This window comes from Rutidosis leptorrhynchoides, chromosome 3 (genome assembly GCF_046630445.1).
Source record: "Rutidosis leptorrhynchoides isolate AG116_Rl617_1_P2 chromosome 3, CSIRO_AGI_Rlap_v1, whole genome shotgun sequence".
NCBI lineage: Eukaryota > Viridiplantae > Streptophyta > Magnoliopsida > Asterales > Asteraceae > Rutidosis > Rutidosis leptorrhynchoides.
Genome location: NC_092335.1, coordinates 19017086 through 19036864, shown reverse-complemented (window position 1 = coordinate 19036864; position 19779 = coordinate 19017086). Strand labels below are relative to the sequence as shown.

General features: G+C 37.2%; 1 pseudogene; it reads right to left on the bottom strand.

The window, feature by feature from the left end:
* Window positions 1-1001: 1001 nt before the first annotated feature.
* On the bottom strand, window positions 1002-7316 carry LOC139899725 (receptor-like protein EIX2; annotated as a pseudogene).
* Window positions 7317-19779: the final 12463 nt, after the last annotated feature.

The window sequence follows — 19779 nt, the reverse complement described above, 5'->3', positions numbered from 1 at the left end:
GAACGGTATGCCGTTTCGAAGGTAATTAAGCATACAACACAACCTAACACTTACAATTAACATTATCAAGCATTTAATGCATCAAGATTCAATTTACTTCTATCAAACCCTAACCCAAAATCACAAATTCAACAATCATGATTATGAAACTAATCCATGTCAACCTACATACCAATTTGAAGCTAGTGATGTTAGGAACACAATTTAAACATGAACTTTCATCATCAAACAACATATGATCATCCAAAATTCAAGAACAACACACCAAAATTCAAGTTCATGCTAGTTACACTAAAACAACGAGATCGAGCATATAAATCATATATTCATGTTAGACTTGAGCCATAGACACTAATTAACACTTTTATAAGTTAAAAACATCAAGAACACAAAATCTAGTGATTTTAGAAAGTTACCCAAATGAGATGAAGTTGGTATGGAATTGAAGAGGAGATCACGAGGAGTTCAAATATGTAATTTGTTTGGCAAGATGACCGCTAGCTCGATTTTGGATGATGAATCTTTGTATGGAAGTTGAGAGAAAAGTTGAAGTAGTAAGAGTGAAGGAGATGAGATTGAATGGATGAGGATGAGGGTTGACTCTTTGACCTAGTCAAAAGTTTCAACCCTTGGCAAGTTTGGTCCCTTAACTTTAAAACGGGTGCGGGAATTACCTAAACAAGATAATTCAAACACGTATCAACGAGACGTGTTATAAACATATAACGGAACATAAATAGTTAAACGGAAAAGTTGACGGAAAAAGGCGGGATGTTACATAGAATGGCATCCGACATTGATATATAAATATTAAGATGACCTGCTTATGAATGTAGGCATGCCTAGAACCTGTAAAACAAATGCTCTAAAATTTTGTTGTAATAGTAGTATTGCATTAAAGAATAGATGCAATATAACATTATATTATAATTAACATTTAACATACTCTATATTTCAAAGCGACTATTATGAAACAGTTGAATACATAATAGATGCAATATTTATCGGCTTAACTTTCGAAATAAAACAGCAACTGTTACGTATATCCAATCCTTTGCGAGACTCAATGATGCAAAAAGGAAATGTCTGCATCGACGGTTGAGAAATATAAGACCAGATATTCCCCAAAATCCAACTGCAAATCCAGAACCCATACCCATGTAATATGATTTCCAAAAGTCGTCATCTCCATTTATGCCGTTGTCATCCTCCTCAACAACGATAGTAACAGGTGTACGGTTGGATATTGGTGTGAGTGGAGGTCCATAAAGTAGTGGGTTACCTGTAGTGACCCGAACTTTTCCATGTTTATATATATATTAAATGAAATTGTTATTTACATGATTAAGTGTTTCCAACATGTTAAACAATCAAACTTGTTATGACTTGATTAATTGAAATAGGTTTCATATAGACAATTGACCACCCAAGTTGACCGGTGATTCACGAACGTTAAAACTTGTAAAAACTATACGATGACATATATATAGTTAACATGATTTTATTATAAGTATGTATCTCATTAGGTATTTTAACAATGAGTTATATACATAAAAATGAGACTATTAATTTAAGAAACTCGAAAACGATATATATAACGATTATCGTTATAACAACGTCTTACTAGGTACATATGAATCATATTAAGATATTGATACACTTGGTTAATTATATTAAATGATAAGTAAATATATTATTAAGTGTATTAACAATGAAATACATATGTAAAAATAAGACTACTAACTTAATTATTTCGAAACGAGACATATATGTAACGATTATCGTTGTAACGACATTTAACTGTATATATATCATACTAAGATATATTATATATCATAATATCATGATAATATAACAATTTAACATCCCATTTGTTATAATAAACAATGGGTTAACAACATTCAACAAGATCGTTAACCTAAAGGTTTCAAAACAACATTTACATGTAACGACTAACGATGACTTAACGACTCAGTTAAAATGTATATACATGTAGTGTTTTAATATGTATTCATACACTTTTTAAAGACTTCAAGACACTTATCAAAATACTTCTACTTAACAAAAATGCTTACAATTACATCCTCGTTCAGTTTCATCAACAATTCTACTCGTATGCACCCGTATTCGTACTCGTACAATACACAGCTTTTAGATGTATGTACTATTGGTATATACACTCCAATGATCAGCTCTTAGCAGCCCATGTGAGTCACCTAACACATGTGGGAACCATCATTTGGCAACTAGCATGAAATATCTCATAAAATTACAAAAATATGAGTAATCATTCATGACTTATTTACATGAAAACAAAATTACATATCCTTTATATCTAATCCATACACCAACGACCAAAAACACCTACAAACACTTTCATTCTTCAATTTTCTTCATCTAATTGATCTCTCTCAAGTTCTATCTTCAAGTTCTAAGTGTTCTTCATAAATTTCAAAAGTTCTAGTTTTATAAAATCAAGAATACTTCCAAGATTGCAAGTTTACTTCCAAGTTTTCTAAATCCATTCCAAGTAATCATCCAAGATCAAGAAACCTTTGTTACTTACAGTAGGTTATCTTTCTAATACAAGGTAATAATCATATTCAAACTTTAATTCAATTTCTATAACTATAACAATCTTATTTCGAGTGAAAATCTTACTTGAAATTGTTTTCGTGTCATGATTCTGCTTCAAGAACTTTCAAGCCATCCAAGGATCCTTTGAAGCTAGATCTATTTTTCTCATTTCCAGTAGGTTTATCCAAGGAACTTGAGGTAGTAATGATGTTCATAACATCATTCGATTCATACATATAAAGCTATCTTATTCGAAGGTTTAAACTTGTAATCACTAGAACATAGTTTAGTTAATTCTAAACTTGTTCGCAAATAAAAGTTAATCCTTCTAACTTGACTTTTAAAATCAACTAAACACATGTTCTATATCTATATGATATGCTAACTTAATGATTTAAAACCTGGAAACACGAAAAACACCGTAAAACTGGATTTACGCCGTCGTAGTAACACCGCGGGCTGTTTTGGGTTAGTTAATTAAAAACTATGATAAACTTTGATTTAAAAGTTGTTATTTTGAGAAAATGATTTTTATTATGAACATGAAACTATATCCAAAAATTATGGTTAAACTCAAAGTGGAAGTATGTTTTCTAAAATGGTCATCTAGACGTCGTTCTTTCGACTGAAATGACTACCTTTACAAAAACGACTTGTAACTTATTTTTTTTACTATAAACCTATACTTTTTCTGTTTATATTCATAAAATAGAGTTCAATATGAAACCATAGCAATTTGATTCACTCAAAACGGATTTAAAATGAAGAAGTTATGGGTAAAACAAGATTGGATAATTTTTCTCATTTTAGCTACGTGAAAATTGGTAACAAATCTATTCCAACCATAACTTAATCAACTTGTATTGTATATTATGTAATCTTGAGATACCATAGACACGTATACAATGTTTCGACCTATCATGTCGACACATCTATATATATTTCGGAACAACCATAGACACTCTATATGTGAATGTTGGAGTTAGCTATACAGGGTTGAGGTTGATTCCAAAATATATATAGTTTGAGTTGTGATCAATACTGAGATACGTATACACTGGGTCGTGGATTGATTCAAGATAATATTTATCGATTTATTTCTGTACATCTAACTGTGGACAACTAGTTGTAGGTTACTAACGAGGACAGCTGACTTAATAAACTTAAAACATCAAAATATATTAAAAGTGTTGTAAATATATTTTGAACATACTTTGATATATATGTATATATTGTTATAGGTTCGTGAATCAACCAGTGGCCAAGTCTTACTTTTCGACGAAGTAAAAATCTGTGAAAGTGAGTTATAGTCCCACTTTTAAAATCTAATATTTTTGGGATGAGAATACATGCAGGTTTTATAAATGATTTACAAAATAGACACAAGTACGTGAAACTACATTCTATGGTTGAATTATCGAAATCGAATATGCCCCTTTTTATTAAGTCTGGTAATCTAAGAATTAGGGAACAGACACCCTAATTGACGCGAATCCTAAAGATAGATCTATTGGGCCTAACAAACCCCATCCAAAGTACCGGATGCTTTAGTACTTCGAAATTTATATCATATCCAAAGGGTGTCCCGGAATGATGGGGATATTCTTATATATGCATCTTGTTAATGTCGATTACCACGTGTTCACCATATGAATGATTTTTATCTCTATGTATGGGATGTGTATTGAAATATGAAATCTTGTGGTCTATTGTTACGATTTGATATATATAGGTTAAACCTATAACTCACCAACATTTTTGTTGACGTTTAAAGCATGTTTATTCTCAGATGAATACTAAGAGCTTCCGCTGTTGCATACTAAAATAAGGACAAGATTTGGAGTCCATGTTTGTATGATATTGTGTAAAAACTGCATTCAAGAAACTGATTTCGATGTAACATATTTGTATTGTAAACCATTATGTAATGGTCGTGTGTAAACATGATATTTTAGATTATCATTATTTGATAATCTACGTAAAGCTTTTTAAACCTTTATTTATGAAATAAAGGTTATGGTTTGTTTTAAAAATGAATGCAGTCTTTGAAAAATGTCTCATATAGAGGTCAAAACCTCGCAACGAAATCAATTAATATGGAACGTTTTTAATCAATAAGAACGGGACATTTCATTACCTTCATAAGAGGATGAATTAAAGCCTTGGAGTAGAGTCCCAGTTGGTATTTTTCTGACAATTTATTGTACGAGAGGTCAAGAACACCTAAACTGTCCAACTCTGACAAACTTGGCGGAATCTTTCCAGAAAACTGATTTCTGGACAAGTCAAGAGAATTAAGAGATTTCAACAGACCAATATCTTTTGGGAGTTCACCATGCAGTTTCTTGAGGGAGATATTCAAGGAGACTAATTCAACAAGACGAGTGATCTCAAAGGGAAGCTCCCCTGATAAGCAATTGTTTGAAAGATCAATGATATTCAATAGATCGAGATTACTTCTTCCAAAAGATCTGTATGTTCCTTTCCATACAACCAATGCATTGTCAATGAACTCCTGAGGTATAGTAGCAGAATGACAAGAAATAAAACGAGAATAATGAGGATTATTAAGACAGGGATATGGAATCAAACCACGCATAAAAAGATATTCCTTGGTCATATTTTGACGATATGAGTAATAAGAATGATTAGTCAAATCATCTCCCGACCTTTTACTAGACATAAATGTTAGGTTACCAAGGCAATGAGGAAGATTACCCACCAATCGATTCATAGACAGGTCAAGGATATGAAGATTGTACAACCAACATATTTGGGTAGGTAGACTACCACTTAACATATTTGATCCTAAAACAAGTGCATATAGCTTTGTAAGTCTTACCCCAACCCACACCGGTATTTTGCCAGATAACTTGTTTTCCCCAAGATCCACAAACCTCATATTTGTACAGTTGCTCATAGACATGGGCACTTCACCAACAAAGGCATTTTTTCGCAAATATAATGCCTCAAGTTGATTCAAGAATCCAAAAGACGAAGGAATACTCCCGGATAAATTGTTGTTAGACAAATCAAGAACAACCAATTTTTGGAATTGTGACCAACAGTCAGGAAGGCTCCCTGAAAATGAATTGTTGGAGAGGTCAACGAAAGTTAATTCCACATAAATATGACACAAGAAAGAGAGGTCCCCTTTGAACTTATTTCTGGAAAGGTTTAACGAGGCAAGTTTAGAAGGAAATAGTGGTACCATACCTTCAAAACGGTTGTTACTCAAGTCTAATCCAGGATACTCCACAAAGTCTAACAATATATGATCAGGTAGCTTACCTCTCAATTCATTTGATGAGACGTTCAAAAATGTTAATACATCTGGTAGGTGCCAGAACCACACAGGGACACTATCTGATATACCAGCATTGGAAATATCAAGATGTTCGAAGCTTGCTTGATTTTTGATCCATAATGGGAAACTAGGTCCCAGTTTGCATGAATGCAATCTTATGGTCACCAACTGGAAAGGAACTATGAAATGGGAGCTAAAATTAAATGAAAGTGAATTAAAAGACATATCCAAATAGGTTAAGGATGAGAGATTTATAAATTGAAAGTCGGATATCACACCATGAAGGGAGTTGGATGAAATATCGAGATATTCAAGATCTGAAAGTTGGCCCACACTATTGGGTACATCACCACTCAACTAATTACCAGAGAGGTCTAACTCTTGTAGGGGAATCGCACCCTGTGAAGTTAGGAACGCTACCATTGAGAGAATTATGAGCAAGCGACAAGCTAGTCAACGATGACCATCCAGTGAAATTGGGCAGGGAACCCCTAAGGTAGTTTACTGAGAGGTCTAAATCATTGATAGAAATTAAAGCTCCAAAGGAAGAAGGAATAGATCCCACCAAATAATTACCACTCAGATCAAGCCAATTAAAGTTGGAGAGATTTCCAAGCTCATGAGGAATAACACCTCCTAGTTTATTATCTGAGAGTAATGAGGTGGTGAGAGAAGTTAAAGCTCCAAAAGAAGCAGGAATAGATCCCACCAACGAATTAACTTTGAGATAAAGATGAGTCAGGTTGAAGAGGTTTCCAAGCTCATGAGGAATAGTTCCCACCAAAGAATTATTACTGAGATCGAGATGAGACAATTTGGAGAGGTTTCCAATTTGACGAGGAATAGTTCCCACCAAATAATTACCACTGAGATCAATATGAGACAACTTGGAAAGGTTTCCAATCTGATGAGGAATAGTTCCCACCAAAGAATTCTCACGGAGATCAATATAAGACAACTTGGATAGATTTCCAAGCTGGCGAGGAATAGGTCCACTGAGATTAGCACCATACATAACCAAATACTCTAAGTTGGTAAGGGAACCCAAAAAGTTTGGTATATGACTGGACTGAAAATCAATTCCAGATATATCAAGGTGTTGCAACTGCTTTAAAAGTGTTATTGATGGATTAATTTTACCCGCTAAGTGAGAAAGAAAACCAAGATTAAGTGTGGCTACGTGACCAGTGTGGGAATCACAATGGACACCCAACCATTTGCAGCAATCCCTCTTTTCTACTTCATTTCCCCAATCATATAGAGCGACATATTTATCTTTTACGTCCGCTTTAAATATCAGTAGAGCTTGTCTCTCCATCTCGATGCATGACCTGGTAACCGTCATGTTGGCTTTTTTAACCCCCCCAAGACTATGAACAGCATCACTGATAAATATAAATATGCATAGAAGCCAATACACAATGGCACGCATCATATCATATAATTTATCAAATATAAGTGGAAAACCAAAGAAAGTGTAGCTTACCACCTCAGGTGTGGATCAAAGCAAATAAGAAAATTGAAACTTTAATTAGCAGCAACACTATGTTAATAGTAGGTTTATAAGTAGAGGTTTCAAGAAAGTTTGTAATCGTTTTCACTACATCCTATCAAAGAAGGTGTGTCGGTGTGTGTATATATAACACACAAACCTGCCTCCTATTCCTCTTCAGAAGAAGAAAAAAGTTGATGACTCATGAATATCCCAGCATTTATTAATATAAATAATGTGTGTGTGTGTGTGTGTATTACAATTTATAATATTATAATAATAAAGAAAAGGGCAAATGGCCCGAAAGGGTAACCTATGTTGTCAAATATGACAATCAAGGTAACCCCCAATTTGTCTAAGCCCGAAAAGGACTCTATTTTAATTTTTACTTGCTAAAAGGACTGCGTGTTTGAAAATTTTAAAATTGGGGCAATTTTTTGCCATCTGGCCAACATGTCATCAAAATTTTGCCAATTGGATTTTCCATGAGTTTATTTTTTTTACGAAATTACACTTGTACCGTAATCCTCCCATCTATTTAATCACTGGTACCGTTCATTCCCATCCCCAATTAACAAATTAGGGTTTCTTTTTTCCATCGTCTTTCTCCATCCTTCTTTTTCTTTTGCTAAACAAGATGAACAACAATGGAATTCGAAGATGCTTTTGTGGTGATGTTGCAGGTTCATGGGTTTCTTCAACAAGAACGAACCCTGCACGTCATTTTAGGAGTTTCCCAAATTACATGCTCTCTCTTGATCAACGATGCACCTTCTTCCAGTGGATTGATCCAGAGCTGCCTAATGAATGGTATACTAGAAAATTTGTTGAATTGATTGATGAAAAAAAACGTGTTGAAGCAGAAAATGGTAATATGAAGAAGAAGCTCTAAATGTGGAAGTGGATTTGTGGAATTTTAATTGTTGTTTTTATCTATGTTTTATGTTAAGAAAGCTTGCTTGATCTTGAATCTGGAACACTGCCATTGTAGTAATTTTTTTTTTTTTTTTTTGTTTGTAATGAAACTAGAAACAGATGGCATTGTAATGAAAGCTAGTGTTTTGATCTATGATATTAATGCATTTTCATTTGACAGCAAGCATTCGTTTAATGTGGTTGTTGTAATATAGTTGAATGCTAGATTAATACAAATTGAATGCAAATTTGAAACAAAAGAATACAAAAGTAAAGTAGATCAATTCAAAGACTACAAAAGTAAACCAATACATACAAAGATGTAGGCTGTTGATTGTGACAAAACAAGGGAATCAAATTCAAAACAAGAGTGAAGTTGCAGCAGCTTTTCCAAGTAAATTAGATTCCAATACATACAAACAAAAGAGTACCATTACATAAACTAAACAAACTTCCAACATCCCATTACATACTTAAACTAAACAAACTTAACAGTCATTACATACTTCCAACAAAAGAGTACCATTACATACTTAAACTAAACAAAGTTAACAGTCATTGCATAAACAAACTTCCAACATTTAATTTAGTTAACAAAAAAACAGACCCATCTTTTGGCACCATCTAAATAAGCTTGATTGGATTCACTGCAGACATTCCAGACCCATCTTTTGACACCACATTTTTGCTTAATTTCAAAAGTAGGATTCTCTCAGATTTTTTTCTTTTAGGAGGGACAAATGGTTTGTGTTTTGGTTTAGGAGCTTTAACATTAACATTTGCAGTCTTCTTATCATTTGCAACAAATGTACCATCAAGCTCTGCATATATGTCTGCAAGTAATTGATCATGTTCATTTAAAACTGATGGCCCTTCAGACATTGATGCATCTTCATTTAATGATTCACTTTCATTCACTTGATCTTTAATCACTTGCTCTTCTTCACTCATTTGTGCTTCTTTTGCTATCTTTGGAGTCAATGGAATTTCATCCAACACTTTGATTTTAACATTACCACCACCCCTTGCTCTAACAATATTGCCACCCCTTGTCTTATCACCACCACCCCTTAGAACATTACCACCACCCCTTGTTTTCCCAACATTACCACCACCCCTAGATGTACCACCAGTAACACCACCACCTCTTGTTCTACTTGTACCCCCTCTTGTTCTAGTTGAAAATGTACCACTACCCCTTGTAGTAGCACTAGCTGTAACTACTGGTTCTACCCTGGTTAACCTATCACTTCTAGTTTGGATAGCAACTCTAGGTCTTCCAATCTTGTTGACAACTGGTTCATCTATAGGAAGTGGTGGGTTAGTACAACTTACCCTGTTGTGACCATATTGAAAACAGGTATGGCACTTTCTTGACCTTGTAGACCTCACTGACCCAGTAGATTCATTCTCCGTAGTTGACCTTTTTCTCTTAACTGAAGGCCTACCGGGCATTCTTTTCTTAATTGGTGGCAATGGTTCTGGCTTGCCTGTCTTAGGCCATTGGATGTCACCACCAACAGATTTGATGTAGTAGCTATATGCATTAATGAATTTTTGTTTCTTCAGGTTTTCACTTACTAAATCCTCAACATTATGCCCAACATGATATTGAGCTGCAATTGCATGAGGACATGGAATTCCACTTATCTGCCATTCCCTACAAGAACATGTTTTTTCTAACAGATTCACAGTGAATACCTCTTCATTGCTAGTTGTTCTAATTTCATACTCTTGTATACCACTAGCCCAAATAATCCATTTCCTAAATTTACAAAAAAAATAAAAATAAAAATAAAAATAAAAATAAAAATAAAAGTTAAAATTAATAACTCAAAACATAAAACTTAAAACTTAATCTGTGGGTTTCTTTAGAGCATGTGTGGGTTTCTTTTAAAGTCTTAATCTGGATTGTGTCTTCATCTCCCATCTTTGATGCCCACAATCTAAAAGGTCATTGAGGCTTATCAAGCTTGATTGAAACTTTCCTTTTATGTGGCAACTGTAACATCCCGCCTTTTCCATTTACTTTTCCGTTATACTAATTTAAACTCCGTTATATGTTTATAACATCTCCCGTTAATGAGCGTTTTAAATTATCTCGTTTAGGTAATTCACGCACCCGATCCAAATTAGAGGGACTAAACTTGCCAAGAGGCCAAAGATTTGACTAGGTCAACTAGTCAAACCTTCAACCTCCTCCTCTCATTTCAACATCTCCATCTTTCTTCTACTCCCTTTTTCTCTCAAGAACACCAACAAGAATTCATCATCTAAATTCGGATTAGGAAGCTAGCAACAAAACAAATTGCAAATTCGTGATCCTTGCATCTTCCTCTTCGATTTCATACCGATTTCATTACATTTGGGTAACTTTCTAAAATCACTAGATTTTGTGTTCTTGATGTTTTTAACTTATAAAAGTGTTGATTAGTGTCTATGGCTCAAGTCTAACATGAATATATGATTTATATGCTCGATCTCGTTGTTTTAGTGTAACTAGCATGAACTTGAATTTTGTTGTGTTGTTCTCGAATTTAGGATGATCATATGTTGTTAGATGTTAAAAGTTGATGTTTTAATTGTGTTACTAGCATCACTAGCTTTAATTTGATGTGTAGGTTGCCTTACAAAACTTCATGAACTTGATTATTGATTTTGGTGAATTTAGGTTAGGGTTTGATGAACTTGAAATGGACTTTTGATGCATTGAATGCCATGGATTATTATTGGTAAGTGTTTAATTGGATTGTATGCTCGATTACCTACAAAACGTCATGTTATATGTATGCATTAAATGCCCGAATCATAAATGTGCACTTATCAAATTTGTGTATTAAATGTGTGCATTAATTGATCATTTACTTTGGAAAGCCGATTGTTACAAATAACATTTTTGGTTGGTGAAATGTATTTAGATGTGTTCTTTGTCAAATTACCTTTCTAACGATATAAGATACGAGTTCTAAGTATTAGCGGTTTGCGAGTTATGCTTGAAAGTGTTTGGAATTGAGACTTGGACATTTGAGACTAACCAGGTACCAGTTCCCGTGTATTGTCGCGGCGCGACAATTTGGGGCCGCGGCGCGGCCTAAGCCGTGTCCAGTTTCTGACCTCCTTGGTCAAAATACGAAAAATGTTTGGCACACTATGGACCTCCGATTCACATGAGACTTGTTCTAACATGCTTATATATGAATAAAAACCTCAGAAAAATAGTTCGGGACCCGACCCGAATGTGTTGACTTTCGTTGACTTTGACCGACCAAAGTTTGACTTTTTGTCAAACTTAACCAAATGATTATGCAACCTTCCTAACTTGTTTCTGTACTTGTATCTTGCATGAAACTTGACAATTTGATTCACATGCTACATAATCGAGTCGTAACGAGCCATAGGACTAATTGAACATCTTTGACCTATCGTGTTTACCGTTATTGATACGACCTATTTGTTTAGGTCAAGACTAGCACTATCCTTCGCACACGTTATTTTTGTGAAGTACTTTTCGTACGTACACTCAAGGTGAGATCATAGTTCCACTTTTACTCTTTTGCACTTACATTTGGGATGAGAAAAACATAAACGTTTCGTTTTACTAAGTGAACACAAGTACAGGAAAACAAACATTCTACATACGAGTTTGAACAAAAATCCTCAATTCGATTATCATTAGTTACACTTGCCGGGTGTAAGCGAGAACTTATGTTATATGGCCATATGGGTTTGACAAACCCTCATTCAAACGGTTCGCTACCGTTTACGAATGAAATATATTTTCGAGAAACAGTGTATGTTCAAACACTATTGTGATGGGGTTCTATGGAAGGAATGTTAAGCATTGATAATTGGGTGCTCGTGAAACAAACTTTTGGAATGTATTACTATTATCTCATTGTTACAAATCTTGTGGTTCACTTGTACTTACTTACTCAAACCTATGATTTCACCAACATTTTCGTTGACAGATTTCTATGTTTTTCTCAGGTCCTTGAACGATACATGATACATGCTTCCGCTCTTTATTTTGATACTTGCATTGGATGTCGAGTATATATGCATACATGGAGCGTCTTTTGGCTACTTTTAAATTGTGTCGCATAAGTTTCATTTGTGCTTATAACTTTGTAACGCAACTTGTGGTGGAACTATTCTTGTAAACTTTGAACAATCTTTACATTTGAAATGAATGCGACATATCTTTTGGTCAAACGTTGTTTTAAAGACTTATGACCACGTAACGGGACCTAAGTAGACGGCGCCGTCAATGATGATTTTGTCGGGTCGCTACAGATGGTATCAGAGCTGGTTTAACCTTAGCCGAAAAGGTAGTCACGCGCGCCGGCTGTCAGGCCGGGCACTCATACAGACTATGCTTTTTGGCGGGTTAATCGTAGAGGGGGTTCTCACAGTGTTACCTGTGACGAAGCATTGGCTCTTACCCCTTGCGATCCCTTGGAATTTGAGGGTTGGCAGTTTGGCAGAAATGCGGCCCGTAAAATCAGTGTCTGAGGTACACTCAGTGGTCACCAAGCGGTTAGCTGGAAAGGCACTGGGTGGGTTTCTACCCCATCTGTAGCTACTTGCAGGGTCGCTACAGATGGTATCAGAGCGTTGGTTGTAGGGATTTAGAGTTCATTGGTGTCGACCCCGAGTCATAGGGTACATTGGTGAGTCTAGACTACAACCGGCATATAGACTTGAAGTAGTAATTACTTGACTACTTGTGCATTTATACTCGAATGCTTCTACTCATATCTACTCTTAGTTCATCTTAATCTCACGTTGTTTAATTTGATTGACACGCCACCTTGACTATATGAAATGATGTCGAATGCACATATGAATCAGGGTAATATAATTTCCGGGATTATATTACGGTGACTCATATGAACGTTCCGACATTATGACATAAAGAATTTAAGGCGAGTCGAAGAAAAACTTCTCTTTATCTTTATTCTATATCACGGTTAGTATTATTGAGAATACTAATCAATGATATTCTTGTGTCTTGAAGGAACAATGGCTCCTCGTCGTGTACGCCGCAATGAAACTCCCGAACAAGCTCTCGAACGGATGATAGTAACCGCCGTAGATGCGGCCATGGCCGGTCACTCATCCAACAACAACAACAATAATAACAACAACAACCACAACAACAACAACAACAACAACAATGGAGCCGGTAACTCAAACGAGGGATGCTCCTATAAAGCTTTCATGGGGTGCAACCCTCACACTTTTGATGGAACTGGGGGACCGGTCGTGCTCACCCGATGGTTTGAGCAAACGGAAGCCGTCTTTAGCATAAGCGGTTGTCGGGACCAAGACAAGGTCAAATACTCCACTCACACCTTCGCCGGTGTCGCTCTTACATGGTGGAATACTTATGTACAATCGGTGGGTACCGATGAAGCTCACGCCCTCTCTCGGGCCGACTTGAGGGAAAAGATGATTGTCGAATATTTCCCTCGTGAAGAAACCCGAAGGCTCGAACAAGAGCTAAGAACTTTAAAGGCGATCGGAAATGATCTCAAGGCTTACAATCAACGATTTTCCGAACTAGCCTTGATGTGCCCAAATCTTGTGAACCCCGAAGCTTTAAGGGTTGAACTTTACATGGATGGTCTTCCAAAGAGTATCAAACACGGAGTAATGTCATCCAAACCCACTAATCATCAAGAAGCTTTGAACATGGCCCGCAAATTGATAGAAACGGTTGACGAAATCGTAGTTCCGGCACCTAAGGCCGAGGATAAATCGGGCGGCAACAAAAGAAAGTGGGAACCCTCCCAATCAAACAACAACAACTTTGCTAAGAAGCCTTACACCTCCAACGGCAAGAAGGGTTATGCCGGGAACCTACCTCTTTGCAACAAATGCAACAAACATCACTTTGGCGAATGTAGTAAGTTAATTTGCCACCGGTGCCAAGGAGTTGGTCATAAGGCCAACGATTGTAAAAGTGCCACTCCCGTCGCTCGAAAGTGGCCCAATGCACCAAATACGGGCACTTGTTACGAATGTGGCCAAACGGGTCATTATAGAAATGCATGCCCAAAGAAGAAAGATAACCCCAATACGCGCGGACGAGCTTTCAACATCAACACCGAGGAAGCCCGAGATGATAATGAATTGGTCACGAGTACGTTTCTTCTCAACAACACTTATGTTACTTGTTTATTCGATTCGGGTGCCGATAAGAGTTTTGTATCCAAGACTTTGACTCATTCTTTTAACACTCCACCTCTTCCATTAGATACCACTTATACCATTGAAGTGGCTAATGGGAAACTATTAAGTGCCGACACATATTACCGGGGGGTGTACGTTAAACATTTTGGGTAAGGAATTTGAAATTGACTTGATACCCATGGAACTAGGAAGCTTTGATGTAATAATCGGTATGAATTGGTTAGTCAAAACGAAATCTCACATCCTTTGTGATCTTAACACAATCCGAATTCCTATCGAGAATGGTGAACCTTTGATGGTTTATGGCGATAAGAGTTGCACCAGACTCAACCTCGTTTCGTGCCTTAAGGTTAGAAAACTACTCCGTAAGGGTTGTTTTGCGATCCTTGCCCACGTTAAGAAAGTCGAGTCCGATGAGAAGCATATCGATGATGTGCCAATTGTTAGTGACTTTTCCGATGTATTTCCCGACGAATTGCCGGGTCTTCCACCTCATCGGCCGGTTGAATTCCAAATCGATCTTATTCCGGGAGCCGCACCCGTAGCACGTGCACCGTATAGACTTGCTCCATCCGAAATGCAAGAATTGCAAAGTCAAATCCAAGAACTACTTGACCGTGGTTTTATCCAACCTAGCCATTCACCTTGGGGCGCTCCGATTTTGTTTGTTAAAAAGAAAGACGGATCCCTACGAATGTGCATTGATTATCGTGAACTAAATAAATTGACGGTTAAGAACCGATATCCTCTTCCTCGCATCGATGACCTCTTTGATCAACTACAAGGGTCTTGTGTATATTCGAAAATCGATCTCCGCTCGGGTTATCATCAATTAAGGGTTAAGGGGGAAGATGTCTCCAAAACTGCTTTCCGGACTCGTTATGGTAGTTATGAATTCCTTGTCATGCCATTTGGTCTCACTAACGCACCGGCTGTGTTCATGGATCTTATGAACCGCGTGTGCAAACCGTATCTCGATAAATTCGTTATTGTGTTCATCGATGATATATTGATCTATTCTAAAAATGAAGAAGAGCACGAACAACATCTCCGACTTGTGCTTGAACTCTTGAGACAAGAACGACTTTATGCCAAATTCTCCAAGTGTGAATTTTGGTTGAAGGAAGTTCAATTTCTTGGTCATGTTGTAAGTGATCAAGGTATTAAAGTCGATCCCACGAAAATCGAAGCCATTAGTAAATGGGAGACTCCTATTACTCCTACTCACATTCGTCAATTCTTGGGTCTCGCCGGGTACTATCGTAGATTCATCGAAAACTTCTCTTTGGTTGCACGTCCTCTAACCGCATTAACTCACAAGGGAAAGAAATTCATTTGGGCGACCGAGCAAGAATCCGCGTTTCAAATCTTGAAAACGAAGCTAACCACCGCTCCTATCTTGTCACTTCCCGAAGGCAATGATGACTTTGTTGTATATTGCGATGCCTCGAAACATGGTTTTGGGTGTGTATTGATGCAACGAACGAAAGTCATTGCTTATGCTTCTCGACAACTCAAAATTCATGAACGAAACTACACGACGCATGATCTCGAACTCGGAGCCGTTGTCTTTGCACTTAAAATGTGGAGACACTATCTTTATGGAACCAAGAGTACTATCTTTACCGACCACAAAAGTCTCCAACACATTTTCGATCAAAAGCAACTAAACATGAGACAACGACGGTGGATTGAAACTTTGAACGATTACGATTGCGAGATTCGTTACCATCCCGGGAAGGCAAACGTAGTAGCCGATGCCTTAAGTCGAAAAGAAAGAGCGGTGCCTCTTCGTGTCCGAGCCTTAAACATCACCATCCACACAAACCTTAATAGTCAAATTCGGGTAGCCCAAGACGAAGCTCTCAAGGATGAAAACATCTCTCTCGAACATTTGAACGTCCTCACCTCTCGATTCGATGTTAAAGAAACCGGACTCCGATATTTCGCCGGAAGAATTTGGGTACCTAGTTATGGGGACTTGGGAAGCCTTATTTTAGACGAAGCCCATAAGTCAAGGTATTCGATTCACCCCGGTGCCAATAAGATGTACCACGACCTTAAACAACTATATTGGTGGCCGAACATCAAAAGGGACGTAGCTACTTATGTTTCCAAGTGTTTGACATGTTCCAAAGTCAAAGCCGAACACCAAAGACCGTCCGGACTACTTCAACAACCCGAGATCCCGCAATGGAAGTGGGAAAGAATAACGATGGATTTTATCACCAAACTACCAAAAACGACGGGCGGTTATGATACCATTTGGGTTATTGTTGACCGTCTCACAAAATCCGCACACTTCCTTGCCATGAAAGAAACGGACAAAATGGAGAAACTTGCACAACTTTATATTAAGGAGATCGTAGCCCGACACGGTGTACCTTTATCGATTATCTCCGACCGAGATGGCCGTTTCGTTTCTAGATTTTGGCGTACATTGCAAGAAGCGTTGGGAACGCGTTTAGACATGAGCACCGCATATCATCCTCAAACCGATGGACAAAGCGAACGTACAATTCAAACCTTAGAGGACATGTTACGAGCTTGCGTGGTTGATTTCGGAAAAGCTTGGGACAAGCACTTACCTCTCGCCGAGTTCTCTTACAACAATAGTTATCACGCGAGTATTAAAGCCGCACCTTTTGAAGCGCTATATGGCCGCAAATGTCGTTCACCTCTTTGTTGGGCCGAGGTAGGCGATGTGCAAATCACCGGACCCGAACTCATTCACGAAACCACCGAGAAAATCGTTCAAATCCGAGATAGGCTTAGGACGGCCCGAAGTCGTCAAAAGAGCTATACCGACAAACGACGCAACGATCTTGAATTTCAAGTCGGTGACCGAGTAATGTTAAAAGTCGCACCTTGGAAGGGTGTAATCCGTTTTGGGAAACGCGGGAAGCTAAATCCGCGGTATATTGGTCCTTTCAAAATCTTGGAGCGTATTGGAACCGTTGCTTATCGTTTAGATCTTCCGCCTCAATTGAACTCCGTTCATCCTACCTTCCATGTATCTAACTTGAAAAAGTGTCTTGCCGAACCCGATATCGTCATCCCTCTCGAGGAACTTACTATTGATGACAAACTTCATTTTGTGGAGGAACCGGTTGAAATTGTGGACACCTCCGTCAAGACATTGAAACAAAGCCGAATCCCGATTGTTAAAGTCCGTTGGAACGCCAAAAGGGGACCCGAGTTTACTTGGGAAAGACAAGATCAAATGCAAAGGAAGTATCCTCATCTATTCGTGAATTCAGAAACGCAAGATCTCGAGGAAGAAAGAACGACTACTACGCCTACTTAAATTTCGGGACGAAATTTCTTTTAAGGAGTAGGTAATGTAACATCCCGCCTTTTCCATTTACTTTTCCGTTATACTAATTTAAACTCCGTTATATGTTTATAACATCTCCCGTTAATGCGCGTTTTAAATTATCTCGTTTAGGTAATTCACGCACCCGATCCAAATTAGAGGGACTAAACTTGCCAAGAGGCCAAAGATTTGACTAGGTCAACTAGTCAAACCTTCAACCTCCTCCTCTCATTTCAACATCTCCATCTTTCTTCTACTCCCTTTTTCTCTCAAGAACACCAACAAGAATTCATCATCTAAATTCGGATTAGGAAGCTAGCAACAAAACAAATTGCAAATTCGTGATCCTTGCATCTTCCTCTTCGATTCCATACCGATTTCATTACATTTGGGTAACTTTCTAAAATCACTAGATTTTGTGTTCTTGATGTTTTTAACTTATAAAAGTGTTGATTAGTGTCTATGGATCAAGTCTAACATGAATATATGATTTATATGCTCGATCTCGTTGTTTTAGTGTAACTAGCATGAACTTGAATTTTGTTGTGTTGTTCTCGAATTTAGGATGATCATATGTTGTTAGATGTTAAAAGTTGATGTTTTAATTGTGTTACTAGCATCACTAGCTTCAATTTGATGTGTAGGTTGCCTTAGAAAACTTCATGAACTTGATTATTGATTTTGGTGAATTTGGGTTAGGGTTTGATGAACTTGAAATGGACTTTTGATGCATTGAATGCCATGGATTATTATTGGTAAGTGTTTAATTGGATTGTATGCTCGATTACCTACAAAATGGCATGTTATATGTATGCATTAAATGCCCGAATCATAAATGTGCACTTATCAAATTTGTGTATTAAATGTGTGCATTAATTGATCATTTACTTTGGAAAGCCGATTGTTACAAATAACATTTTTGGTTGGTGAAATTTATTTAGATGTGTTCTTTGTCAAATTACCTTTCTAACGATATAAGATACGAGTTCTAAGTATTAGCGGTTTGCGAGTTATGCTTGAAAGTGTTTGGAATTGAGACTTGGACATTTGAGACTGACCAGGTACCAGTTCCCGTGTATTGTCGCGGCGCGACAATTTGGGGCCGCGGCGCGGCCTAAGCCGTGTCCAGTTTCTGACCTCCTTGGTCAAAATACGAAAAATGTTTGGCACACTATGGACCTCCGATTCACATGAGACTTGTTCTAACATGCTTATATATGAATAAAAACCTCAGAAAAATAGTTCGGGACCCGACCCGAACGTGTTGACTTTCGTTGACTTTGACCGACCAAAGTTTGACTTTTTGTCAAACTTAACCAAATGATTATGCAACCTTCCTAACTTGTTTCTGTACTTGTATCTTGCATGAAACTTGACAATTTGATTCACATGCTACATAATCGAGTCGTAACGAGCCATAGGACTAATTGAACATCTTTGACCTATCGTGTTTACCGTTATTGATACGACCTATTTGTTTAGGTCAAGACTAGCACTATCCTTCGCACACGTTATTTTTGTGAAGTACTTTTCGTACGTGCACTCAAGGTGAGATCATAGTCCCACTTTTACTCTTTTGCACTTACATTTGGGATGAGAAAAACATAAACGTTTCGTTTTACTAAGTGAACACAAGTACAGGAAAACAAACATTCTACATACGAGTTTGAACAAAAATCCTCAATTCGATTATCATTAGTTACACTTGCCGGGTGTAAGCGAGAACTTATGTTATATGGCCATATGGGTTTGACAAACCCTCATTCAAACGGTTCGCTACCGTTTACGAATGAAATATATTTTCGAGAAACAGTGTATGTTCAAACACTATTGTGATGGGGTTCTATGGAAGGAATGTTAAGCATTGATAATTGGGTGCTCGTGAAACAAACTTTTGGAATGTATTACTATTATCTCATTGTTGCAAATCTTGTGGTTCACTTGTACTTACTTACTCAAACCTATGATTTCACCAAC